This window comes from Aristolochia californica, unplaced genomic scaffold (genome assembly GCF_029961685.1).
Source record: "Aristolochia californica isolate CCGP_79_NKW_82.1479 unplaced genomic scaffold, dmAriCali1.0.hap1 SCAF_4, whole genome shotgun sequence".
In the NCBI taxonomy this organism is placed as follows: Eukaryota; Viridiplantae; Streptophyta; class Magnoliopsida; order Piperales; family Aristolochiaceae; genus Aristolochia; species Aristolochia californica.
This window is the reverse complement of record NW_027182103.1, coordinates 10,631,704-10,639,514: the sequence shown is the minus strand read 5'-3', so window position 1 is coordinate 10,639,514 and position 7,811 is coordinate 10,631,704. Positions and strand designations below refer to the sequence as shown.

The following is a 7,811-nucleotide window of genomic DNA, read 5'->3' as shown; positions in this document are numbered from 1 at the left end:
TTGGTCTTCGGGAAGGTTGTCCTACCAATGAGCTATGATACCCTGTAAAGCATGGGTAAAGAAATTAAATGCCAAATCTTTATCCCAAGATTCGTGCATATTTGATGCATTGCGCATGCTTCTTTCCCATTCTATAAGGATTTTTTCTCCATCCTTAGGGCAATCCAAGTTGAGGTAAAATCCAAAAAGGTTTATGCTATCTATGGATTGGTGTCCCTTAGTAGCATGTGACGGATCGACATTTGTGTATTTTTTCGAATACCTTTGTCCTCCCAGTGATATTTTGGAGTGGAAGAAACTTTCTCTTTCTCGACAATTATCCACTAGGGGGTTGCGGAAATTGTCTCGAAAGCTATCTTCCATGTAGGCATCTTGTACCGTTGAAGTTTCTGCTTCTTGTTGGTTACGACCTCGAAGCATTCTAAATCTTTTACCAAGATCATCTGCCTTTTTGTCTTTAGCAAATTTCTTGGTATTTTCTTCTACCACTTCATCAGATTCTCATGCCTCGTCTGTGTTCTTGGTATTTTCTGCTACAACTTCGTCAGATTCCCATGCCTCTAGGTCACTGTCTCATTGCTCTTGTTGTTTACAAGAGGAGGGTTTTCCCTCTTCAACATAATAAATCGGTTGACGACCAAAAGTATTATATTATGCGTAAACTTCATCATCGATAGAGGACAATGCTTTTGATTGTGGCCTCCTTCATTGTGTGACTCAGTGTGCTATTAAGTCCACAACATTTGCCTCCCCCTGAAGAAAGAGCTTGTCCTCAAGCTCAAAAGCTACGTAGACTTGTTTGAAGATGTCCACACATTCCCATGTTGCAGCGTCGGGGTCAGTGTCCATCCACTGAACAAGAATCTCCCAATGGTCATTGGTCAGCCGAGTGCGTAACACCACTGCAGGGGTAAGAATAACCTCACCATTATCAACTGGTGGTAGGAATGGAGTGGATGTAGGCTGGGCCACGGAATGTGGCTTCAAAAGAGAGACATGAAACACATCATGAAGTTTGACTGTGTCCGGTAATTTGAGCTGATAGGCGACTGGTCCCACGCGTGAAAGAATGGGGAACGACCCAAAAAATCTGGGAGAGAGCTTATGTCATGAAGGTCCCGCAAGAGACAATTGACGGTAGGGCTAGAGACATAGCCACACATAATCCCCAACCTCAAAAGAGACCTCACGGTGGCCTTTGTCGTAGAGATCCTTCATCCGAACTTGGGCACGTCGTAGCCATTCTATGATATTCTGTAGCAGTAGATCTCGGTCCATGAGTGCTTATCAATCACGTCCACACGGGTGGACCATGGGTTGTACGAGAGAAGGCGAGGTGGATCCCGGTGATGTAGAATTTAGTTACATCGGCTTTTATACCTCTCAAGCGTACGAATCGTTCATGTAATCTAGCAGTAAGCGAGGGTCATATTCACAGGGAGGATTGAATTTTGTGTATTCTTCAGTCAACTAGCCTAACCAAATATGATGAATTAATATGAACTAAACACTAATTATATCCTAAATTATCAAGCAATAATTTAATTAATTACTTGCTCAACAGGAAACGTCAACTCTGGATTTTACCGTGATTCGTGCCTCTCTCGAGCGCTACGTAACCACAAATCCGGATTCTCAATCCTTGCGTCTAGCCCCTCTCGGGCGCCTAGAGTTAAAGACAGAAATCAGATTACAATAGCATGCAGAGAATTAATTTCCTATTGTGATGATGCTAAAATTATCAACTTTGGATTTTACTGTGATTTGTGCCTCTCTAGAGCGCCACGTAACCACGAATCCGGATTCTCAATCCTTACGTCTAGCCCCTCTCGGGCGCCTAGAGTTAAAGACAGAAATTGGATTAAAATACCAAAATCCAACCTCAATTATAATCTTACCCTAATTAGCTAATTTAATCAAATATCTAGAAAAAAAATCTTAAATAAACCTTAATTATCAAATCAGATTCAATTAACATTCAAAACCTAAGTTCAAACTATATGAAAAATTAAATTCAATAATAACGAATTACTCCCCTTCTTCCTCCTCTCGCTTGGGCAGCAACTCGTTCTCACGGGTGCTGCAATTTTCGGAAATTGGTGGCGTCGGGTAGCAATAGTGAGTGGCCAGAGGTAGAGACGGCGCCGGCGACGACGATTAGAAGCCGACGGACGGAGGTAACATCCGGCGAAGAGCGAAACAGAGCTGACGTTCTCTAACCGGCTCTCTCGAGTCTCGGTTGGAGTCGGAATGGCTCCGGGACTGGTCGGAATATGTAAACGACGCCGGAGGATGGTCGGAAAGCGGAGTTGGCACCGGAGAAGCCATCTCGGATCACTTCTCGGCCTGGCGAGCGACTACTGTCGAACTCACCTCGACGGAGACTCTCTCGAGCTCTCCTCGGGTTTGTTCTCGGTTACTGGACGGCAGTGGACGACGGTGACGCGGCGGAGGGTATTGGCCCGGCGAACGACGGTGGGGAACTCCTCTTGGGTCCTCCCCTGTTTCAGGTCAAAAAACGTCTGTTTTTGGTCTCCGTTTTTCCTTCTCTTCACACTGCCTCCTTTTCCTTCGTTCGACGCTTCCCTCCTTTAAATATGATTTTTCTTATTTTAAAACGATTTGCCCTAGAAATTACTTCCATTTCACTAAGGGCATTTTGGTAAATATTTTCTTCTCCACCCAAATTCTCCTGAAATTCCATAATTGAATCTATAAAAAGCATTTCAGGAAGAAATAAGACTAAAAAATAATGAAATATAATTCAGGAGAGAGAAATATGCAATATCGACAATGATTAATGCCAAATTCAATAAATGATCATTTCATTTGAAAACCGATAAGTAACCACCTATAACACAATTATAAAGGTTATTCTATTATAATTAACCTAGTTCTCATGTCAGAATATGGCATCTATCACACCCCCAAACCTAAATCTTTGCTAGTCCCTAGCAAAACAACAATCGAACCAAAATTTAGCCTAGGAAAACAAAATGCCACTTTCGTAGGGAGCACGATTGCATTTAGCGCTTGCAACAAGCCGTTAAACCCCTACTCTGCAGTAGTGGACGAGTTATGTCTCGTGAGGGTTTGCATGGAATTTACCCATAAAATTCATCTAAATCAATAATATAAAAAGGAAAACTGAAGAAAATTTACTCCTTATTAGCATATGACTAACACTTAGTATCGTAAAATATCTGAAATTCATATGAGATCTTGCGAAATATTAAAACCTGTGTAAAATATAGCCTATTATCAATCCAAATACACTCATTGTTACTCCAATTGAACCAATGTGACCCATAAGCTATTACTTCAACAGAACAAAGAGGCAACAAATAACAATAAAATCCTGGTCACATCACAATTAAGAGAAAATAGTAGAGTAAGCTTGTTGTCTGACAATCTCACAGAAGAAATATACCAATTTCAATCTTGACTTGCAACTTCTTTCAAATTATAATTCATCTTCAAAGTTAAGAAACTCATTGCTTCCAGATTGAAAACCATTTTACGCTATTACCAGCGCACTTTTGCTATTACCAGCGTAATTTTTGTTTCCCTGAATACTTTTGGTATTACCACCATTTTGTATTCGTCTTCACTGCACATGCACTTATTTTTAAGTAACCGACTGTTCTGGTGCATGTCCCTCGGTTTGCCCAGGCTGTTTCTGAAGTTATCTGTCTTTTGCAAGCAAGAGCATTTCCCTTCGCATTCATACATTACAACAAGGAATTTCACTAAGGTATAAAAAAGATTGAGTTCAAACAGGCATACAGGACTATTCAGACTAACATAGATCAACACTAGATTTACATGTTCTCTTTTGCAACTAAGTTCCAAGTCTAATGCAATAGTAAGTTATCCCACTGAATTCTCATGAATCACAACAAATGATATCAGATTTCTAATAGGTATATTCTACACAAATTTACGAAAATTTTTGAAACACATTTGAACAACTTATTTTAACTGTACTAATGTTAACCACATACTAAGAGGAGTAATTTGAAAACCGGTAACAGAAATCAAAAGAAAATTATTGCTACTCCCCCCCAAACCTAAACCTGACATTGTCCTCAATGGGGAAAAGTCAAAACACTATAACGACAACAACAAAAAAAGAATAATAAAGACCCCCAGGAATGATACATAGTCTCCCTCGAAGAAGGTTTATTCGTATCAGCCATACCCGTAGGTAATCATCCGTAGATGAAACCGCTATCCCACATCACACTTGGAAGAAATCTCTGTGTGACTGGCCACTGAAGGCAGCAGGAATCACGCGCATAACAGTTTCTATATTAAATGCAGGACTCAAATCATCAGACTCAAGTGGGTGGTGCCCGGCATTAAATACATTCAATGAGACCTTAAAATTTCCAAAAGACAACTCCAACTCACCACTTTTACAATGAATGATAGCATTAGATGTGGCTAAGAAGGGACGTCCTAGGATGACAGGAATTTGGTTGGTCACATCGACTACTGGTTCTGTATCAAGAACAATGAAATCAACCGGGAACAGAAATTTGTCCACTTTTATCAAAACATCTTCAACTATTCCTCGTGGTATCTTGACAGAACGGTCAGCTAGTTGAAGTGTGATGGGAGTAGGCTTCAATTCCCCCAAACCTAATTGCTGGTACACAAAGAAAGGAAGCAAATTCTCACTTGCCCCTAAGTCAAGAAGAGCTCTCTGGATGGTATGTTCACCAATTGTGGGACATCCAGGATCTTTAACTTTAGGAGGAGTGTTATGCTTCAGAATTGAGCTTACATTCTCAGTAAGAAAGACCTTTTTGTTAACATGTTGTTTTCTCTTCTGTGTATGTCTTTCAAAAATCGTGCATAGGCAGGCACTTGCCTAATAGCATCAAGAAGTGGAATGTTAATGTGAACCTTACTAAACAGTTCCAACGTTTCATGCATGCTATCTCCTTTCTTAGGTGGGCCCGATAACCTCTGCGGATAAGGAGCTAATGGGACTTGGTTAGGGATCTGCTTGGCTGTTGGTGGAGAACTTGGAGGTTCTTCACTCAATGATGTGTCCCCATTGTCATCCTTTGACTCCTTAGACTTAGTGGTCCCTACCCCATTGTTCAACTCACGACCACTCCTAAGGGTGGTTATGGCTTTGGCTTGCTCATGGTGGGGTTTGGAACTCAACTCACTCTCATGTGTGCTTTTGGGGTTAGGAATGGTTTGACTTGGGAGTCTATTTTGTGCTTGTTCACTCATGTGGCTGGCCAACTAACTCACTTGCATTTCAAGTTTAGCAATGGAGGACTATGTATTCTACATGAATAATTGAAGTGTATCCTCAAGTGAAGGTTTTTGTGGAATCAATGGTTGTTGAGTGAGGTGTAGGCGCGGAGCTTGGGGTTGAGTAAACCCTGGAGGACCCCCAACCTGTGGGCCCTTAGACCATGAAAAATTTGGGTGCCTAGCCCAACCCGGATTATATGTTTCTGAAAAAGGATCGTTCCGGTTCGGTCTATGAAAATTCTGGACTGCATTCAAGTCCTCAATGAGCTCTGGGTAGGATGAACTAGATGGACACATTTGTGTGGGATGAGATGAACCAGAGCATATGGCATAGACAGTAGATGGGTTAGGAGCAGGTGAACTCTTGGACACCATAAGGGCATCAATTTTTCTAGTCAACCCTTCAATCTTGGCCATGAGCATAGGTGTTTCACTAACCTCATAGAGACCCCCTCTTTTGGCTTCGTGGGATCACCTATCAACATTAAATGACGAACCCCATTGCTGAGATTGATCACTCAACGTTTCAAAAAAATCCCACGCCTCACTAGCACTCTTACCCATCAAACTCCCACCACTCGTTGCATCTACCATGGATCTAACCTGGGGTGTAAGACCTTGATAAAAGTATTGCACTAAATGCCATTTCTCAAACCCATGATGCGGACACCTACGGGTCAAATCCTTCCATTTCTCCCAAGCCTCATAAAAGTGTTCACCCTCCTGCTACATAAAGTTGGAGATTTCTCTCCTGAGGGCTGTAGTTCTCTGAATGGGAAAGTACTTGGACAAAAATTTCGTGACTAATGTGTCCCATGAAGTAATGCTGCCCACCTCTAAGGAATTAAGCCAAGACTAGGCCTTATCCTTAAGTGAAAATGGAAAAAGTCTTAACCGGATAGAGTCATCTGAGAAATTCTGGAATTTAAAAGTTGCACAAATATCTAAGAATTCCTTGATGTGGTAATATGAGTCCTCCTTCTCCAACCCATAGAATGTAGGGAGGAGTTGGTTCACACCCGGTTTCATCTCATAACTGGCGGCAGTAGTGGGTGGCAATATAATGCAAGAAGGTGATGTGAAGTGGGATGGGATAGAATAATCCCTCAGGGCTCTACGGTCACCTGCTGCAAGTAACTGTAATGGTTCGCCCTGATTGGCCATGGTAGCTCCTAACTTGACTTCGGGTGTTTTCCTACAAATATGTTCTACCTCTTCAACAAAGGGAGCTAATGGTCCACCTAGGGAGCGGCGCCCGTGCATAAAAACACAAAAAGAAACAAAATGAACTATCAAATTAAGCTAACAAACTCGCTACTAAAAATATGAACTAACTAGAAGAAATAAAAATAATTCCAAAAAAAAAAAATACCAAACTAAAATTATGAAAAATAAATAAAAATAATTTAAAAAAATAAAAAAAATAAAAATAAAAGTAAAAATAAAAATAAAAGTAAAAATAAAAATAAAAATAAAAATAAAAATAAAAAAAATAAAAAAAATCTAACCTAAGACTATGGAGAACAAAGAAATACGCTTAATACGTGCCTCCCCGGCAACGGCGCCAAAAACTTGATGTAGAATTTAGTTACATCGGCTTTTATACCTCGCAAGCGTACGAATCGTTCATGTAATCTAGCAGTAAGCGAGGGTCATATCCACAGGGAGGATTGAATTTTGTGTATTCTTCAGTCAACTAGCCTAACCAAATATGATGAATTAATATGAACTAAACACTAATTATATCCTAAATTTTCAAGCAATAATTTAATTAACTACTTGCACAACAGGAAACGTCAACTTTGGATTTTACCATGATTCGTGCCTCTCTCAAGCGCTACGTAACCACAAATCCGGATTCTCAATCCTTGCGTCTAGCCCCTCTCGGGCGCCTAGAGTTAAAGACAGAAATCAGATTACAATAGCATGTAGAGAATTAATTTCCTATTGTGATGATGCTAAAATTATCAACTTTGGATTTTACCATGATTCGTGCCTCTCTCGAGCGCCACGTAACCACGAATCCGGATTCTCAATCCTTGCGTCTAGCCCTTCTCGGGCGCCTAGAGTTAAAGACAGAATTCAGATTAAAATACCATAATCCAACCTCAATTATAATCTTACCCTAATTTGCTAATTTAATCAAATATCAAGAAAACAAATCTTAAATAAACCTTAATTATCAAATTAGATTCAATTAACATTCAAACCCTAAGTTCAAACTATATGAAAAATTAAATTCAATAATGATGAATTACTCCCCTTCTTCCTCCTCTCGCTCGGGCAGCAACTCATTCTCACGGGTGCTGCAATTTTCGGAAATTGGTGGCGTCGGGTAGCAATAGTGAGTGGCTGGAGGTAGAGACGGCGCCGGCGACGACGGTTAGAAGCCGACGGACGGAGGTAACGTCCGGCGAAGAGCGAAACAGAGCTGACGTTCTCTAACCAGCTCTCTCGAATCTCGGTTGGAGTCGGAATGGCTCCGGGACTGGTCAGAATATGTAAACGACGCCGGAGGATGGTCGGAAAGCGGA

At 40.9% G+C, this 7,811-nt stretch overlaps 1 non-coding gene across 1 annotated transcript; it reads left to right on the top strand.

Moving 5' to 3' along the window:
* Positions 1 to 5,929: 5,929 nt before the first annotated feature.
* LOC137964351 (small nucleolar RNA R71) lies at positions 5,930 to 6,036 on the top strand. The gene has a single exon (XR_011115548.1). It is a non-coding gene; the product is annotated as a small nucleolar RNA R71 (small nucleolar RNA).
* Positions 6,037 to 7,811: the final 1,775 nt, after the last annotated feature.